Raw genomic sequence first — 20,575 nt, forward strand, 5'->3', positions numbered from 1 at the left:
TTCTCCCTCTGCCTATATCTCTACCTCTCTCTGTGTCTCTCATGAATAAATAAATAAAATCTCTGACAACAACAAAAAGAAAATACACAACCGTTGGAAGGTATGGATTGTTGATAGAGTTATAACTTGTCCATGCTTGACACTTAAGAGTCTTTCAATAGATATAAGCTCACCTTCCTCTTCTTTCATTAAAAGCGTCTCTCTCTCTCACTCTCATTTTCTTTGCCTGCATAGACGTATACTATGTGGATGGATATGGAGGAAATTGGCAGCCCTCATGATTTATAAAGAGATCTGATATAAGAGGGTGATTTTACTTTCCATGTACAACTTTTGTTCAACTTGAAATTTTTGTCATTAGCATATGTCTCTCAAAAATATTAAGCAAAATATATAATTTAGAAACTCTTGAGTTCCTAACCCTCAGTTTTTTCCCCATCCCCAGCATCTTCCTTTCCTTTCAAGGTTTGGCAGTATCACACTGAATAGACACAGAAAGAAAATTCTCTAACTGTTGATTTCTATTCTTTTTTTTTTTTTAAGATTTATTTATTCATTTTAAAGTGAGAAAGAGAGAAAAGATAGAGAGTGCACACGATGGGAGGGGCACAGGGAGAGGGAGAGAGAGAATCCTAAGCAGATTCCCCGCTGACTATAGAGTCTGTCATGGGGCTTGATCTCAGCACCCTGAGTTCATGGTCCTGAGATCACAACTCTGAGATCACGACCTGATCTGAAACTGAAAGTCCAAGGCTTAATCAACTGTGCCACCCAGGTGTCCCTCAATTTCTGTTTTGATATGCCTAGTTTTTGATATGCCTAGTATTGGCTGTGGGACTTGGATGCAGAAGGCCTCTAGATTCAAGAAACTCTGGGAAATAGATGGACTTCTTAATAAGGGATTGGACAATTGGATAGCCATTTGGGAAAACATAAAAATAGATCCGTATCTCACACCATCTTCTAAAATATCCTCCACATGGATCAGAGATTTAAATGTGGGGGAAAAAAAGAAAAGAAACCATACAAGTGAATGAATTTCTTTATAATCTGAGTGTGGAGCAAGTACTTCCAATCATGAATAAAAATCCATGTTTCATATGAAAAAAGATTGATTTAAGTCACATATTTTTAAAAATATTTAAATATTTAAAAAACCCCAGATTTTGCATAGTGGGAAAAAAAAACCCAAAACAAAACCACACAAACAAAGCCAAAAGAACAAACCACAAGCTTGGAGAAAGTATATGCAATATATATCATAGTAAAAGAGCTAATACCTCTGTAATATTAAAGAATATTTGAAAATCAAGAAATGAAAGTCCAAAAACTAGAAAGAAACATGAGCAAAAGAAGCAGATACTTCAGAGGACAATATACACAAAGGGTCTTTAAACATATTTTTAAAAACTGCTCAAACTTACTGTTAATAAGAGAAATGCAAAATAAAAGTACACTTTGATGCCATTTTTTATCTGTCAGATTGACAGAATTCAAAAGGTTGACAATGCACACTTTGACGAGGCTGCAGGGAAACGGGCACTCTCATAAATTGCAGATGGGAAAATAAAATGATCAATCTCCATGGAGGAAAATCTGGCATACTGAACAAAACTCTGCATTTGCTTTTTGAGCTAGCAATTATTCTTGTTGGGATTTACCCTGAGATCCATTTCCACAAATATGAACCACTTGTGATAAGGTTATTTATTGTGATGCTGTTTGTTGTAAGAAGACATTGGAGTCAGCTTAAATGCTCTTTTCTAGAAGATATGGTGAATAATCTATGGTATATCCACACTAGAGAATACACACAATGTAAAAGAGAATGAAAAAGCTCTCTATGAAATGATAGGGAATGATTTCCAGGATATGTGAAGAGCAAAAGGTTAGGCATGGAAGAGTAAATAGAGTATGTTACCTTTTATGTAAGAGGGAAACAAGAAAACATGTAGTTATTTCCTTGTTTTTTCCAGAAAGTAATGCAGGAGTGGTGCCTGGGTGCTGCAGTAGAGTCTTGGTTTCAGCTCAGTTCATGATCTCAGGATCATGAGATTGAGCCCCGTGTCAGGTATGTGCTAATGGGGAGTCTGCTTAAGACTCCCCCTCTGCCCCTCCTGCCCCTCTAAAATAAATGAATATATATATATATTCATATCATGCAGGAAGCATGAGCCAGGAACTAATGAAAACGTGAGGTATGTGGGAATAAGGGAGCAGGGATTATTAGGGGCAATAGTGAGACTTCCTGGAATACATCTTTTCATACAGTTTTGACTTATAAATCACATAAATGTTTCCTATATTTTAAAATAAAATCAAATCAGTAGAGATAAATACAAAGCAAGCCTTAAAACAGAATACGTAATGACACGAAGGAAGCCAACCACATATCAAATTGATAGCACAAACTTACAGAAAATAAATCATTAATTCAAAACACTCAAGCACAGTGTTTTAACTGTATATTCTGAGTAGGTTTTTTAAAAAGAGATCCATAAGGACACCTCGAATTTACTTAGTAGGTCTGCTTTCGGTGATATATTAGTACAGTACGTCCAGTAATTTCGAGTATATTGTAGGACTGAATGAATGATTTAAACATATTGATGGTGATAGGAACCAGGCCGAAGGGGGTATACAAATATAGCATGGAGAGAGAAAGAGGAGGAATCAGTGTGAACTTGGGTTTACCCATCGAAGACCAAAGTCCAGTAGCAATTAGCTCACCTGGCACCCAGATCTTACTACCTAAATATCATTTCCCCATGAAAGAAACCCAGGCTTGGAATAAGGACCAAGTTTCTGAGAGAAAAAAAAAGAAAGGAAAAACCAAGGCTTCTTAGAGAAATGGTTAATTACAAGTCTTGGGAGCTTGAGACATCTTGTACCAGAAACCAAAGAATATAGTTCAAAGACTGAGGTGGCTCACGATAAGATGCATGAACTGGCTCCAAGGGGTTCTTGCAGGTCAAACTTGAGACAGTCTGAATGTCGAAAAGAATAACAATGGTAATAGATTATAATACCTTGAAAAGAATGAGTTCAAAGTGATGGTGCATAATTCAGATAAAATTTTAAAAAATTAAAATATAGTAGCATGATCCATGTGACATCTGTAATGCTAGTCACATGGCACCAACGTCAACTTCCTGTTTTTTTTTTAAGATTTTATTTATTTATTCATCACACACACACACACACACACACACACACACACACACAGAGGTAGAAACATAGGCAGAGGGAGAAGCGGGCTCCCTTCAGGGAGCCCAATGCAGGACTCAATCCCAGGACCCTGGATCATGACCTGAGCCAAAGGCAGATGCTCAACCACTGAGTCACCCAGGCATCCCCACTTCCTGGTTTTGATAATATACTATGTGGGATGTTATCATTGGGGGACACTAGGTGTTGGGTACATGAGGCCTCTGTAATGTTTTTGTAACTTCTCGTAGGTTTGTCATTATTTTGAGATCAAAAGTTAGCAGATAAGCATGTCTGTGAGTGGACGGTGGGATGGTGTTCTTTACAGAAAAATGCTAGCCTGTCTAAATAGAAGAAGTGATAGGATTTGAAGACTCAACACTTGGAATCACTAGTGCAAACAAAGACCACTAATGAATGAATGATAAATCCATTGGGGGCACGCTGTTAAGAGAATATGTTATTCACATGGTCTTACCCTATAGATTACTCATTATCTACAAAGAATAGAGGATCTTTTGTGGTGGAAAAATCTGGCAGACCTCACCTTAACCAAGTGACAGAAAAAGAATAGCTTGACTGATGCCTCTCTCATTCTTGCTCTGGAGGCTTTCATGCCTTGTGGGATCATTGTCAACACTGAAGCAAAATGATATTATGAGCTTCCGGATACAGAGACGACGAGAAGGCTACAATATTACCTATGTAGTACTTACACCACAGATATCTGCTTCAAATTTGATAGTGAAGAAAGAGGCACCCAGATCTAGTCTACAAGGTCTTCTACAAGACACTATCCTGGATGCCAAAACTGCCCATCATAAAACAACAACAACAAAATAGTGGGAGACTGTCCTAGATCAAAAGACTAACCAGACTAAAGAGAATGACAATGACATGGAACAGATGGCTCTGGATTGGATCCTGGATCAGAAAAAACTGTTGTAAAGACTGTTACTAACTAAGGCGAGTGGGAACTTTTTTATATGGGCAATCTATTAGGTGATTTTATTGTATCAGTGTCTTAGAGGTAAATGTCTTGGGAGTGAAAACAAAACACTTTGTGTTTATGTAAGATAATGGCTAGTTTTTAGGAGGTACGTGCTAACGTGTTTCCGGGGTCAAATCTCAAAACATCTAATTTAACTAATTTTCAAATGGTTTAGCAAAAACATTAAGAGCCATCTCGAGCAAATACAGGAAAATGTTGGCAATTAGTGAATGGAGTGGAAAGAAAGTATATGCATTTTCATTTCTGTTATACTTTCAACCTTCTAGAGGTTTGAAAATTTTAAAAAATAAAAACTTGGGGATGATACGCTTAGCTGAAGTTAGTTCATCCACAAATCCTCTTTTTCCTGTATCCAAATTGAAATTCCTCCCCTTGCAGCTCATCCCTTCCCCCAATTCTTAGCATGATGTAGCAAGAGTTGCTTGGAGCCTCATGGCCCACTGGGGACAAGGCTTCCAACAAGTCAACAGAGAGGGCTGGCCACCGGCTGCCACCCCAGGCGTGTGCCGCCACACCAGCAGGGACCATTATGAAGGCTGTTTGGGCTCATCACTGAACCTAACACAGTGTCTGGGGAGTTATAGGGCCTCGGTGGCCCAAGGTTTTGCTGAGCCCGTCAGCCTCAGAGAGCTGGTCCTTAAGACTATGAGCTGGTGTAACACATATTTCTTCTCAACAGCAAAAGCTGCCTCAGACTTCCCTTTAAAATGGACGATGGCAGGTAGAGTTGATTGTTTCCAGGAAGATCTACACTAGTCATGGTAGGATGGATCCACTGGTTTCTGTGGAGTATTCAAATCATGAGTCACAATCATCTAGCCCTCCAATAAGCCAACCAATAAACTCATCCACTCAACAAACAGGCACTGGATGGTCTGTATGGCACTGTATTTTGAGGCTGCAAGAATCAATGGGCACGTTCCATGCCAGCAAGGAGTTTCTGATGTTTTGGGCAAACGTAGACAGAAGATCACCACCACATAGTAGCCAGTAAATGCATGATAGCCGTTTTCCTATAGGAGTGTTGAGGTGGTGCCCATGCTTCAGGAGGGGAAGATGTGAAAGTTTCCTGGAGAGAGTAAAACATTTCCCTTCAATTGTAAAACCATTTCCCTTTGTCTTTAGGGGAGAAAATGAACCGGGAGCTAGGATCCACAGTAGGGGGAGAGGCGCAGAGAGGTTCTACGAGCTTCATGTGGCTCCCAGTTACCTCTGTATCTTCACCAGGGCTGGGGTGATCACCTCATCCCTCTTTGCCTGAGATTTTTCCAGCTTCAGCACTGGAGGTCCTGAGTCCTAGAAAGCCACAAATCCCAGACAAATAGGACAGATGGTCACCCTACGACCCTCCCGACCCCACACGCCAGGAACTTCAGTTAAGCAAGATCAAGTGTGAAGAGCAAATCGGGTAACATGCTAGCTCGGAAGCACATACAGAGGCATAGCCAACAACGGAAATGTTTCTCCAGTTTCCATACAGGTGGGACACAGAAAACAAACCCAGTGGCTACTGGGATTGTTCTTTCTCCACTCAGCACCCTTGCTCCTGCTCTTCCTCCCTCCTGGAAGGTTCCCTCCTCTCATACCCTGTCGACACACCCAGATCTTATGCAACCTCCAGCCCCAGCTGAAATCTCATTTTCTCTTTGAGACCTTCTGCGATCATTCTAGCTGAAAGTGATCTTCTCCTCCTGAGAAATGTAATAGTGCTTCTTGTCTGTGCACTCATGTGGTACACATAAACTCTTATTCTAGAATTAGGAAGAGCCACGGAGAAATCATAATCTGGAGATTTGTTCATTCATGTGTAATTCATTCATTTGTCCATTTGTTTGTAATAAGGCACAAAGCCTTGTGTTAGGTGCTGGGGATTCCACGATGAATAGGGATCTGTCCTGACTGTCCTTACAGGGCCCACAGGGGGCTAGGTGAGACAGCCAGCTACATAATTATGACACAGTGACGCATGCCATGACAGAGGCAAGCAGGCATACTGGAGCATCCGTTGAGTGGCAGACGCTGTGTTAGACCCTAAAGGGTTACAAAGCCCTTCCAGAGGTTGTGATCAGGTTAGTATCAGAGGCGGATCCAAAAGCACTGTATTTTAATATCATGTGGTAAGTGCTACCAAAAATGTAAACTCAAGGTCTCTGAGGACTCACACGAGGAGCATCGAACAAAGCCAGGGGTTGGGTTGGGGAAGTTTCCTTGGAGGACCTGGCAACTGAGCTGAGCAGTTGGAGGTCTGGGAGGAAGATGAGGGCGGTGGGAACAGGAAGGAATTGGCAGGTCAGAGATACATTTAGCAGAGCAGATCAGGAGAGCTTTGTGATTGATCATAGCTGCAGAGAAAATAGTCTCAGACCTTCTTGTATCTTATGGAAGTTCTTGTATAGGACACTACACTTGGTGGGCATTCAACGTCTCTCTGTTGATTGAGTTGGGGGGGAACAGCAGAGTCTAGGAAGGGGTGCGGTCTGATTATCCAGGATGATCTTACAGCCAAAGTTTCTTAAAGTATACTTCTGTGACAAGTTCTTTTTTTTTAAGATTTTTTTAAAAATTTATTTATTTGAGAGAGAGAGAAAGTATGAAGGCGGAGGAGGGTCAGAGGGAGAGGGAGAGGGAGAAACAGGTTCCCACTGAGAAAAGAGCCCCATACGGGGCAGATCCCAGGACCCTGGATCCTATGACCTGAGCCATAGGATGCTTAACTGGTTGAGCCACCTAGGTGCCCCTCTGTGACAAGCTCTAAGGCCAAAGGTTAAACAAACAGTGTGTCCCAAACTGAGAAATGTTCCTTAAATCTTGTATGTGTGCTCCTACGTCCGTGTGAGTTATAACATGGAATAATTTTAGGAAACGCTGTGATAGACTCCCCTTGAGAGGTAGCTATGGCCTGAGGGAAAATGAGAGGGTCCCACAGGAAAAAATCCTTCTCTTTATGCCTTTGTCCAATTTCCTTATTCTCTCCAAGTCCCATCCTCATCCTCGTAATGGTGATTAAGAATTAAGTCAAATTAAAATATGCAAGTGTCCTATCTTCTCATCCTCTCTATCCCAGTACATGCTCATACTCACACACTCACTCACACACAGATTACCTGTTTGTCATCTGTGCTTTCTGTAGTCAGATTATAAATCCTTGTGGTTGAGAGTGGTGTGGACCCTCTGTGGTGTGTGGGCTTTGACACACGTGCTTTGACTCTGGCCTCCAGGGTCACAGCCTCCGCTGCCCGGGATTTGAAGAGAAGCCACCAGACATTGCTGAATCCAAAGGTACTGCTCCAATCTCAAATTCCTTGCCCCCTGTGCCTGCATTGCTGGGAGGGGCAGGCTGATGGAGCACAGGAAAGTTTCCCTTCTGCCTTGGCATCTGTGCCAGAGACTTCCCGAAGCCCTTCTCAATCTGTTCCCTCCTGCGAGCGCCTCCCACCAGCGCACCTGCCTGCTGGGCACTGGTTGCAGCGTCAGCAGCCCTGGAAGCCGGTCTTCCAAAGCCAGCTGGGCCAAACAGCTTTGGGCCTCTCAGAGGCCTGGATGGGTGGGGAGACAAGACCGGGTCTGGGTGCTCCAGCGGAAGCTGGGTCAGCAGGGGCACCTGCTTTTGTCTGATCCTGTTGCCTTGCGCTTGAGGAATACAGAACCTTTGCTTGTTACTGTAACCTCTGCATCTTGGGATACCGTGGCTAGGCCCCGAGCGAGGTTCCTAAATGATCTTTGGGACTTGATGAAGAGCATGGTGCTGATCTAGGCATCAGACAAGGCCCAGTATTCCCTTCTGTGCGGTCTCTGGCTCCCTGCTTGGCTTTCCACTACATCAGTAGAGTAGTAACAACCCAGGACACACACGGAATGTTAATTGAGCCCTTCCAGTGAGGGAGGCGCTGGGTATGCACCCTCCACGACCATGTTATTTAATTCCACCAACACTGCAGGACAAGGCCTGCTCTCTGTGCTTCACAGCAGACGATATCAAGGTTTGGAGAGGTTAAGGCAACTCATCCAAGGCCTCAAGGCCAGCGAGCAGCAGTCGGGATGTAATTGCAGGTTTGCCTGGCTTGGAGCCTCTGCTCTCCTGTCTGCCACTGCATGTACAACACCTTGTTAGCACTGGGCCGTGGAGGGTAGTTATTTGTATCAGACCCCTATCGTATGGACCCTATTAGATTGTCAACTGGTTGAGAGTAGAGACCGTGCCTTATAATTGTTTTAAGACATAGGCTCATTACCTGTGAAACGGGGATAATCTTTCCATTTCTTCTTAAATGTGGCATTTCAAATAAAGTCCATGTGAGCCTTTGGAATTTGGCAGGGGGAACGGATCTGGGGCCCCAGGTTGGGAAGATGAACCCATGTGGTCCTCCTCAAAGCACACCCTCTGTCTTCTGAATGCCCTATTAGAGCTTATTCAGTTCTCTTGCAGATTCCTCCCAGAGCTCAGTGCCACATAAACAGTCTCTCAAATTTCTTACATGTTATGAGGCATTGCAGATGACTCCGTATAATCAAATATGCCATCCCGCATCTCATTTGTAATTTCGCAATTTAGCTCTCTGCGCCATTTAAGCACATATAGAGCCTCTAGAGAAATCCTTATTTTTTCCTAAAGCTTGTATATGTGAGCTTTGTGCTGATTTCGGTCTTTGCTGTGTCTAATAAGATTCTCGCAAAGTTTTCTCATTACGAAAGGCTTTATAAAATTTAAAGAATGATGGAAGTAAGCCCTGGCCTAATACAAGTCAAGGTAGGCCAGGCAAGCATCAGGCAGGAGGCCCAGATGAGGAGCTGAATGTTCTTTTCCTCTCCTGTCTATCCTGTTTGTGTTTGGTTGGTGTGGGTCTCTGGAGAATGCTGTGGCTGTTTTACAACTACCCAGTGCTTGGCAACTTACAAAGCAGTTCTCACGTGTCACATTTGAGTCGTGTGTCACAGCTACGCAACAAACGAGGCAGGGCCTGCATGATTATCCCCATTTTATAGATGGGAACACTGAGGCTTGTTACTGGGTTGCCCAAATCCCCGAAGCGGATGCTAATTATTAATTAACTAATGACCTGCAAGTCTAGGGATCCAACATAGATCTTTTGATTAGAAGTCCAGTGTCTTCCTTCCTAGGGGCAGCCCCCTTTGTAGCTGCTGAGCTGAAATTTCAGATGAGATCATGATATGTGGATGATACTGCCCATCAGTTCTTTTTTTTTTTTTTAAGATAGTTGTTTAAAAAAAAAAAAATCATGAGAGACACAGAGAAAGGCAGAGACACAGGCAGAGGAAGAAGTTGGCTCCATGCAGGGAGCTCAGTGTGGGACTCAATCCCAGGACCTGGGACCATGCCCTGAGCCAAAGGCAGATGCTCAGCCCCCCAGGCGTCCCACTGCCCATCAGTTCTCGAATCCATCCATCCCTCCCCAACCCCACTGCTACTCTCCAAGCCCTGATAGTGCCGCCTCTCACTTGGGTCACTGCGAGTCCCGAGGTTGGTTTTCCTACTTTCAGTGTTGACCCACCCACGTCCAATATCCACAGCGCAGCACAAAAGACTTTATTAAATAAAAACTTCCTCGTGATGCTCTGCTCCTTAAAACACTTTTATCACTCCCTGACTCTCCAGAAAAACATCTCAACTCCATAACGTGGCTTCCACAGGTCTGCAAGAACCCCCACACCTACCTCCTGCCACCGTCAATTTCCAGAATCTAAGTGCTGGCCCCTTCCCATCACCAAACTCTCTGTTTATGATTTATTTTCATCCTCCCTCTGCTTTATCTTCTTCTCTTCGAAATGTTTAATGCTTTCTGAGCAGTTTGTAACCACCTCCACAAATAAAAACCTGTTTATAACTTATGACTGTCATCGGTGGTAGTAACATTTATTTTTGCAGCATGCACTAGAATTTGTGAAATGCTGATAATACTTGTGATAATTAGCATAGTAACTGAGGTGGGCAGGGATCTGTTTTATAAATGAAGACACTGAGGCCTGGAGATGTTAGGTGACCCTGCCCTCCTGTGTGTCACAGGCAAGTGGCAGACCCAGAGCTTTGAAATCATTTTGAGATTCTAGTTCGCACGAAATTATGTAACTTGTCTGCATCGTTCAGCAGCTTTTGTAAAGCATTTGGGGAATGGAGTGAAGGAGGCATTGGAGAAAGCTGAGAGCCTAGGAGGACCCTTTTGTGAGAAGCTCTAGACAGAAGAAGAGGCAAAAAGAAGGGGAGGAAGACAATGCTCCTGGAACAGCCAGCACGTGGACTCATTAACCTCTTCCAAACAGCCTCTAATCTCCCCTATCTCTCTGTGGACAAGAAATAAGTCAGAGGGGAATTTGTGCAATAAACTTTTACCTGCTGGGATGTGCTCTCTGGAGACAAAAAAAAAAAAAAAAAGCATCACGAGTGGACAAGAGTTTGCTGTTCTATGCTGAGTCACGGGGGTGATTTCTTCTCTCTTGGAATAATTGGGAATAATTCTCCTGCGGGAAATACAGTGTCCTTGACAGTGCTGGTGAGATGACACGAATGCCAAGGACAAGATCGCTCCAGGTAAAACTCCCGACATCCCAAGAGCCTTTCCTAGCTCAGTTGCTCAATGCCTCGTGTTCTCATGCCATTCTTTCTGTAACAGACAGTAAAGCACTCCAGGTGAGTCGAAGATGATGGGGTTATAGTCCTCCAGGTGGCTAACGATAAGCCATTTAAGACGAGGATGAAAAGTACCCGAACAGAGAGAAAAGGTTGTGTGAAGACACTAGAATTATAAAAAAACATGGCAGGTTCTACAGCAATGTGGAGGAAAGAAGTTCCAGGGCTGTGTGGGAGGCTGAGAAAGTAGAGGGGTGAGGGGGGCCTCCCAGGCGTCCAGAGCAGGTGGGACGGTGACAGTGTCACTTCAGGAGATAGAAGATTAAAAGAGCAGGTTCCTTCCCTGCTTCTTTCTTTTATTTTCAGACCTAAAGATCAGCACAGTTCAGAACACTTTGAACTTGATGTGCACGTGGGTATGTGTGTCTGGGACGCTGACAAAAGCTTTGGTCTGGAGATGGAGATTTGGGGTGTCTCAGCACACGGACAGGAACTGAAACCATGGATGGAGGGGATCACCTGGGAGAGAGTCTGGAGGGGGAAGAGTCCGACCTGACACTGCCAAAGGACATATTTCCCACCCCAAAGTCAGCAATGGAGACAAGAGAAATGGAAGCTACACGGTTGTAATTGGAAAGGCATTAGCTTGTATCCTATTCAAAGAGCAAAGCAAAGGACAACATAAAGCACAGTTGGAAGAACCTAGGAGAGACAGAGGTAGTTATGTGGCCAGGAGAAGAGAAAGAAGGTCAGGTGAGGGGCAAAGAGCTAGGTGGACAAAGCGGTTCAGTTTATCATTGTGGATTCTCTAGACTTGAGAGACCCTCCCATGTGGTGCCCAGTGTATGCTTGAAGACGGTCACGGACACTCTGGGAAGTAGTGCCGAGCTGGGCCCTATTATTCCTCACACTGTCAGGTGGTCACTAGGAGGCTAGTTTAAAAGGAAATCACCTCCAGATGAATACCTTGTGTCCTGCCTTAGTTTCCCCAAAATTATCAGTCTTTGGGGTGCCATTGACCAAGTCATTTGTTGATCTCAAAGTAGAGGAGGAAGCGTAAGGTTCTTTGGCCCCTCTGCTTGGGAGGCTACTTATAAGCCAAAGTCTCCAGCGTGCTCCACCGTACAACGAAGAGTCATCTGCTCATAGTCTATGTAAAGTCAGTTGGTGCCTCTTGGAAACAATGAATCTGTCTGCTATGTACCTTGGTATTGTGAACGGTTCTTTGTCAGAGTGCTCTGACTTCAAATATGCCTCAAAGTCTTAGACTCGTGACCTTTTGAGGTGTAGGGATCAGCAATTCTAAAAGTCATAGGGTCTTCACAAACTGATGGTTACCGGAAGGGAGGTGAGTGGGGAGATGGGGGAGATAAGTGATGGAGATTAAGGAGGGCACTTGTGATGAGCACAGGCTGATGTATGGACGTGTTGAATCACTGTGTTTTATTTTACACCTGGCACTAATATTACACAGTATTACACTGTATGTTAACTAAATGGAATTTAAATAAAAACTTAAAAGCATAGAGTCTTCTATCCAAGGTTCTGATTGTGTTCTAGACCATGCTCTAACACACATACCTCTAATATCTCAGTTGCTTAACCCAGTCAAAGTTTCTTTGTCAGTGATGCCAAAGCAGAGTATGGTCCCTGGACCTGCAGCATTGCATTCTGGGGGCCCGTCAGAATTCAGAATCTCAGATCTACCCCAAGCTCTACATCTTAACAAGATCTCCTATGTGATGTATACGCACATTCACATTTGAGGAGCACCATCCCGGATTACCAAGGTCTCCTTGATGGGTGAATGGGGGTATTCCTCAGAGAAGAGGGAGAGAAAGGAATTAGAATCAACGAAATAGATGTAGGGGAAACAAGAGGCATTAATTTTTTTTTTTTTTGGAAATCATGGAACTATACCAAACTATGTAAAGTCTGTTTCTAAAATCCCAGCACATTGGTACCAGAGCCCAGGCTACGGGGGTCGGCCTTGGTCCATGACCTGCTGCACGGGGAGTCAGGTGGCTCCTCTCCTATGCCTGCTTCCTGGGCAACAGACACCAGGGCAGGTTACTTCCATTTCTCCAGCTTGCCTCTTGGCTCTTGCTGCTCGGGCACACCGGTGGGAAGAAGAGGGACTAATCAACCCCAGTAAGTCCTATTATAAAATTCGAAAATCCAGCATGATTTTTTTCCATGCGGCACCCCAAAGCACTAACGTTAAAGGGGTGATTACTGGCCCTTTATTATCCACCTCTTGGTAAAGCTGTATTTTCTCCCCCACACCTATGTTCAAGGCTAATTCTGTGTTATTTTCTCCCTGCAGGCCTGTGCCGAGTGCCACAGGGAACAGCATTTAGCAACACCGAGCGGGAGAGGCAGAGAGCAGCGTTAACTTCGCATAGGACTTGGAAATTGGCTTTGTCTGATGGCAGGAGATTGTGTGTTTTTATGGTGTTAACTGTGAAGGGGTGAAAAGCAGCCAGTGCTCAGGAGCGCCAACGCGGCTGCTTCCCAAGAGCCCCGGTGCTCTGCGCTATGAGAGAATCTGCTGGCAGGGGTGCCGAGAGGCAGGACGGGCTCCCAGGGGTGTGGGCCGAGTGCAAAGGGCTGAGCGGGGAAAGCAACCTGTCGCAGAGGCAGTCACGGAAGGGAGGTGAGGGTGGGCCTTTCCAGGGCAGAGCCAGTTTAGACACCCACACGTTTACCCCACGGGCCACTGACACCAGAGACGGCCCAGTGCAGAGGGGGAGGCCAGCAGTCACGTAGCCGGCCTCGGCAGAAACTTCTGGTTCAAAACCACTATTCTCTTATTTATGTATTTATTTATGTATTTATGTATTTATTTATTTATTTATTTATTTATTTATTTATTTATTCATTCATTCATTTATAAAAGAATTATTTATTTGAGAGAGAGAGCAGGAGCCAGAGGGAGGCGTGGGGAGGTGAGGGGAGGGGAAGAACCTCAAGCAGACCCTGTGTGGAGCTCAGAGCTGGATGTGGGGCTTGATGCCACGATGCTGAGATCGTGACCTGAGCTGAAACCAAGAGTCAGAGGCCTACCTGCCTTTGCTCCCCGGACGCCCCTCTGCCTTCTTTTAATAAAGCCTCTTAGTTTCCTACACAGTAAGCATTCCCTTTCTTCCTTCGAAAACTCTGATTTCATCCTGGGTGACACGATACCAGGTGACAAGACGCCTCCTTTGCAAGGAGGCCTGGCTCGTCGGGCCTGAGCAGAAGCCCTTAGGTGGAGCTGTGAGGCGAGCCCTTTGACGGGGCTCTGACTCAGCTGGGGGTGACACCTGTGTGCTCTTCTTCCTTCTTTCTGCCTGAAATGTGACATCTGTTTGGATCTGGAGGCCTGTATGAACACAGAATAACATCCCTGGAGATAGTGAGGCAGACGTTTAGGAGAACGCTGATTTCCTTTTTTTTTTTTTTTTTAATATTTTATTTATTTATTCATGAGAAACAGAGAGACAGAGAGGCAGAGACACAGGCGGAGGGAGAAGCAGGCTCCATGCAGGGAGCCCGATGTGGGACTCGATCCTGGGTCCCCAGGACCATGCCCTGGGCTGAAGGCGGCGCTAAACCACCGAGCCACCCAGGCTGCCCGAGAACACTGATTTCCGGGTGGCCGTTACAACTGCCTGTACTTACCTTTGGGACTTCTGCCTAAGAAGCCACTTGTTTGAATTTTCTGTGTATGTGGGAAACTCAGTCTTAGGTTATTTACCTCCCCTCCCGCCCATGCTCCCCGAATTAGGTGGGGCAGGTAAATCCAACTACATGACAAGCACACTTCCAAATCTTACTGGCTTCACCCAATATAGGCGTCATTCACGCCAGGCCTAATGCAGCAAATTAGGGATTGGCAAGCAGGCCTCCCCAGACTTCCTTCTCCGCCAAACTATATATACTCCGTGTCCTCTCTATGCAGGCAGCGGGTGGGGAGATTGAGCAGGAATAGCATGTGGGTGATCTTTCTGGGCTGTGTCAGTAGTACTACGATACTTCCACATAGGTCTCGTTGGCTGGGATTCCATTGCACGGCTTCAAAGGCAGCTGGGAAATGTCATTTGGTGGTGTGCTCAGGAGGAAACAGAAATGAATTTTAGTGAATATTCATAGTTTGCCAAGCACATCCTTTCAACACAGAGAAGGAAAGGGAGGGAGGGAGGAAAAGATCAGCAAATCCCCAATTGTTCTCTAGAAATAATCAAAGCACTTTTCCAGGGACCCACAAAATATGCCAATGAGTAGAAAGAATGGAAGCATGCCACATGTTTCCCAAGGAGATTTACATATTACCCAGTGCCCCCCTTCCTTCAGAAGGGTTTTATGCAGCGCCCGCTGTGTTCAGAGCACGGTGGGCACAGCCCTTGGGTGGGAGCAGCTGTCCATGGAGTAGCCAGGGTGGATTCCTGGCGCTGCCCTAGGTCAGCTCGGAAGAGGCTGTTTGTCCCAGTGTCCCTGGCTCTGGAACTGACAGATCTCACTCAAATCGGGATCATCTGTTGTCACTATCTCTGAGCAAGCAGTTTCCCCTTTATGAGCTTCGGTTTCCCTGTTTCCTCACCTGTAAAGTAAAGTAGAGAGATAAATGACTGTTCTCTGGGTCTCTCTCTCTCTCTCTCTCTCTCTCTCATCAGAGGTAATGCAGTAAAGCACCTGCCCCAGAGCACAAGCTCAGTAACTAGCAGCTGTGATTTTTATGTCTTTCAGACTTCTCTTTCGTTGGCTCTTTATTGTCTACAGAGTGAAACTTCATAGTTTGGCATACGAGGCCTTCCTTCCTCTGGCTCAACCTACATTTCTGGCATCATGTCCTGCCACCGCCTTCACTTGCTCTGTATTTCTCATGGCGATCCCTTTGCTTCTACTAGGGGATCTCTCAACCTCGGTGCTACTGACATTTGGGGAAGGGTATTTTTTTGCTGGGGAGACTGCTCTGTACCTCGATAGAAGCCAGAGGCATTGCCCCACCGCCCAGCCACGACAACCATAAATGTCTCCAGACCTCACCAAATGTCCCATGGAGATAAAATCACCCCTGGTCGAGAACGCCTGTTCTAACACCTTTTCTTCCTTTTTCTCTCTGAAACACTGCCTCACCCTTCAGGGCCTGCCGATACGGTCTCCCCACTGTAAAGCCTTCCCTGTCTTCTCCACGAAGAATTAAAAACTAGTTTCTTTCTCCTCTGGGCTCTCCGGGCCCTTTATTTTGTGTTTTTTTTTTTTTTTTGTTAGTGTTTACTTCTTTAATTTATGACTCATGTGTCCACTAGACTTGGTGCTTACTGAGCAAACCTCATCTTTTCATCCCCAGCATCTAACACAGTATCTAGCATACAGATTTAAAAAAAAAAAAAGCTAATGGAGTATTCGGATGGGTTCCTGGAAACATACAACTGATGACATGAGGTTCTTTCACAACATCTGGTTTCAAGGGGGCGATGGGAAGATGCTCGGGATGTTAGAAAGGAAGAATGGCTAGGCTGACCTTGGTGCTCGGGGAAGACACAGGAGTCTGGAAGGAAATCTGAAGAACCTCCATGTGCTTTGGGGGTACAGGAAACACAAGTGCATAAGACAGTGATGCTATAAAACAGGTGTTGATGAGGTCCAAAGGAGCCACTTCAGGCAAGGCCAACATAGAATTCCCAAAAACGGTGAGCCAGTGGGGCTGGACTGAGTGCAGAAGACAGGGCTTCTGATCAGAGCCAGGCTCCGTCCCCGACTGCGTACATTACCATGACAACCCAGGCCTCGCCCTGGCTCCAGTCCAACCTAATTGGCCTCCTTGCTGTTTCTCAACACTCATTGTGTCCCCGCCTCAGAGTCTTTGCACCTGCTGGCTCCTCTGCCTATAATGCTGTTCCCTGGATGCCTGACTTACTCCCTCATTTAATCCAGATTCCTGCTCAGATGTCAGGCCACCGGATCACTAGATCTGTGACAATATCCTTCCCAATCAGTCTCTACTCCTCACTAAATACTTACCTGCTTGTTGTCTATCTACCTGCTGTCTGGATGTTAAGTCACACAAGGACAGGCTTATTTTGTCTTCCTTTCATTCACTGCTGTACCTTCAGGGCCTAAAACAATGCCGGGTGCACAGTAGGTGCTCAGCAAATATTCGCAGAATGAGGAAGCAGATGAATGAATGGATCCATGGAGTTGGCCTTGAGTTGAACTTGAAATGAGGACGGAGGAGTGGAAGAAGAGAGTGTGGAGCCAGCAAGCGGGTGTGGACGGAAAGGGCTGCAAACTGGGGGATTTGGCAGGACCCACGAATCTCCTCTCAAGGTGTATGAGCGAGCTGGGACCACTTCCCCCAAAGCTGGCAGGCGCCAGGGAGGGCAGAAGGATTTACATTTGGCCGGCGACTTCTGCTAAGGCAGACGTGTCAGCAAAGATAATTGTAAAATATCAAGTGCCATGGAAACACTTATTAATACCAGGGGCTGGTGCTCCGATGGAGCCGGAGGCTCACTCTGGCTCCGATTAACAGCCAGCAGTTTGCAAGTGCGTCCAAAGCACTTGGTTTCTTGGACCGAAAATCACAATCCTCAGTACACAATGATTTAGTGCCTTCTGTCAGAGTGTCTCAAAGCATGTCACCAGCAGTCACCCTGCCCACGTCCTTGGGAGGAGGTGGCACTGAGCAGCAGGTGCTCGGTCCAGTTTGTTTTTGACTAATATGCTTTGGAAGCTTGTGTCCTGTTTTCCACGATCACAGATCCAGTTTTCCTTTCACTCCAGCCCGTCTCCGGGTGGTTCCTTTGCTCTTCCCCCGCAGCATCCAAACCGACTCCCACCTGGCCGTTCTGGATTTCCGAGGCCCCATGAGGATACGGAGGGAGGTGCCAGGATGCAGCCGGTGGTGATACTTTGGCCCCTTTATTGCTGGTGGGAGAGGTCAGAGCAGTGTCCTCCCTGCCATGACTCAGGTAGGGGTAGAAGAAGGAGAGGGGGCCACGGACAGCCCCCCGGGGGTGGGGTTGCTCCCGTGTGGTGCTCACTCTGTTTCCCAGCCAGGCTGCCTTTCTGTTAGCGGAACGACGGGAGAGCTGGTGGGTGGGAGACAGAGGTGATGCCACGAGATGCCAGAAATAGGAGCCACTGAGGACAGCGGTGAGTCGTATGGGCTTCTCACATATGTCCCTGAGCACAGAAGGAAGGGAGGGAGGGAGAAAAGGAGGGAGGGAGGGAGGGAGGGAGGGAGGAAGGAAGGAAGGAAGGAAGGAAGGAAGGAAGGAAGGAAGACAGACAAGTTCACAGAGGTATTCAGAAATTGGAAATCTCGAACTCTTGAAGCCTGTCCCTGTAGATGCTGGTTTCTCTTAAGGACATTCCTGTCTTCTCTTGCTTTGATGGTTTGAGAGCAAACAAATCTGTTGCCTTTCACCAAAATACTTGAGAGACCCAGATCAGGTAAATCCCTCCTCCCTCATATCTGTTCTAAGCAAATATGGTTTGCTGAGCATCGGTTTCTCTGATGCTCCCGGGCTGGGTGGCTGTGTGTCCACAGGGCTTGGCAAAGGTCCTTCACCACTACTCCCAGGTTCGGGTGGCCCCTGAATGGGTGATAGAATTCTCGGGACACCAGCCTGGAACCTTCTCCGGGTCTGGCCTGCACCCCAACCCAGCTCAGGAGTTGAGCTCACTGGCAGTGGGATTGGTGCAGGGGCCCCAGGCCTCTTGCCGGCCAGGAGTGACTTGGGTGAGCGGTCCACACGTCGGTGCCACTGGGCGTGCTTCCCATTGGCCAGGCCTGGGGGACACCCTGCAATTCCTGTCATCATCTTGCTTTGAGTTTTCAAGACCTCAGGTGGAAGGTGGAGGGAAGAGAGACTGGGGACTCTGGGAGAACATGCTGGAAAATCTTGGGAGAGAGGATGGGGGGCGGCTTCTCTGAGTTGCCCAGTGCACCCCAATTCCTCACCTGCCCCCTGCTGCCTCCTTCACCCTCGGGCTGGTCCCTGTCGGCCTGGAACCAGCTCCTGGGCCTGCCAGCCTCACCCTCTTTACCTGCTCGGAAACCCATCCCCTGCTACTCCTTTTGATGACTTCTCCTTAGTTGCCACGAAGAAGTGCTCATATCAGCAAACAGATGGCGGCTGAGGCATGTAGCATAAAATATATTTATCAAGGCAAACAGCTGTAGCCCATTTCACTCGGCAGATTTCTATTAAAAGTTCTCCAGAGCTACAAGCCGCTCTGAGGCGGCAATCCGAAGGCAGCCCAGGGAGCACGGCTTTGTGCTGCTCTCTCCCCACCGCCTTTCTTCATTGGGCAAAGAGAGGAGGCCCAGGCCCCAGACTCCTCCTTTGCCAGCTTCAATTAAAGTGTACCCTGGCCTCTCCTGCCTCGCTGGATGGAGGGGCCCTCCCCAGTGCTCCCACCTTCCTGGGGCTGTGATAAACAATGGGGTGGTGATGTGGAGGGGACATGCCACCACTGGTGCTGTGAGGGCAGAGCGGCCTCTCTGGGCACCTGTCCTGTCCTCACCCCTCCCCGCCCCTGCCAGGACAAGTCCACTCAGAGGGGAGCTGGGCAGTCCTGGAAACCATTACATGGCTTCTGTTCCCTCCAGCCATCCTCACACTCTTTCTCACTGTGCTTCATGCTTCCTTTATTTTGTTGTGTTTTCTGATGGCCAGGACGTTGCTGTGGTCTCTCCTTTGCTGTGGTTTGGAACTGGGAGAGCTGGGATCTATTCCAGACGCTGCTGTTAATTTGCTTTGAACTTGGGCAATCCATTTCATTTGTCTGGGCTCTTAGTTTCCCCCTTAGAGGGATGTGATTGGATTAAGGGAGCAAACTCAAGTGCCTTCAGGGGCTAGGCGGGTGGGTAACGCAGGTGTGGATGGCCACGTGTGGCCAATGCCCAAGTGCATAGTGCGCGCCATCCCGAAAGGCATTTCTGAACTCGAGAGCACTTCAGAGTTGTGGGGACACATCTGGTACGCGGGCCTCTAGTCTGAGACCCCCCGCCCTCCGCCCCAGATTCAATGTTTGCCAACATGCATCAGATGCTAATATTCCATAATGACTCTTGGCCGATGGAGTGGAGTGATCTGTAGGAAAACTACGACTTTTTTGCATTTTATTTTAATAGACTTACTTTTTTTTTTTTTTTTTTTTTTCCAGAGCCATTCACAGCGAAATCAAGAGGAAGGGACAGAGAGTTGCCCTATGTCCTCTGCCCTGACGCAGGCATCACTTCCTCCACAACCAGCATCTCCCACCGAATGAGACTTAGTTACAATCTATGAACCAACATTGGCACATCATTAGTATCTTCGGTTTATAGTTCCCAATGGCGTTCACTCTCAGTGTTGTGCGTTCTATGTGTTTGGACACATGAGTAATGACATGTATCTACCGCCACCGTGCCCTAGAGAGTATGTCACTGCGCCCAAAAGCTTCTGTGTTCTGCCCAATTATCTCTTTCCTTGATCCCTTTTGCATTTCTTTTAAAGGAGGGATAATGAAGTAAATTCGTGGAGACCTTGGATGTTCTGGGTATCAATATGGGGATCACCCGTGGTCTTGAGAAGCCATGTGGTTTAGTGGGTCAGGGACTATAGAGTCACAATGTCTGCATTCAAAGCCCAGCTCTGCTTCTTAATAGCTGCATCACCTCTCACCCATTATTTAACTATACCCCAATTATACCTTGGATAGATTATTTAAATATACCTCAGTACATCTCTGTTTCTTCAACTAAAAAAAAAATGGCAATAAAAATAGCACCTATTTCA

General features: G+C 46.3%; 1 long non-coding RNA gene across 1 annotated transcript; it reads left to right on the plus strand.

The window, feature by feature from the left end:
• The first annotated feature begins 17,565 nt into the window (after positions 1-17,565).
• Positions 17,566-20,326, plus strand: LOC140625607 (uncharacterized). Its single transcript, XR_012024953.1, has 2 exons — positions 17,566-17,942; positions 19,962-20,326. It is a non-coding gene; the product is annotated as an uncharacterized lncRNA (long non-coding RNA).
• Positions 20,327-20,575: the final 249 nt, after the last annotated feature.

Source organism: Canis lupus, chromosome 3 (genome assembly GCF_048164855.1).
Source record: "Canis lupus baileyi chromosome 3, mCanLup2.hap1, whole genome shotgun sequence".
Taxonomy (NCBI): domain Eukaryota; kingdom Metazoa; phylum Chordata; class Mammalia; order Carnivora; family Canidae; genus Canis; species Canis lupus.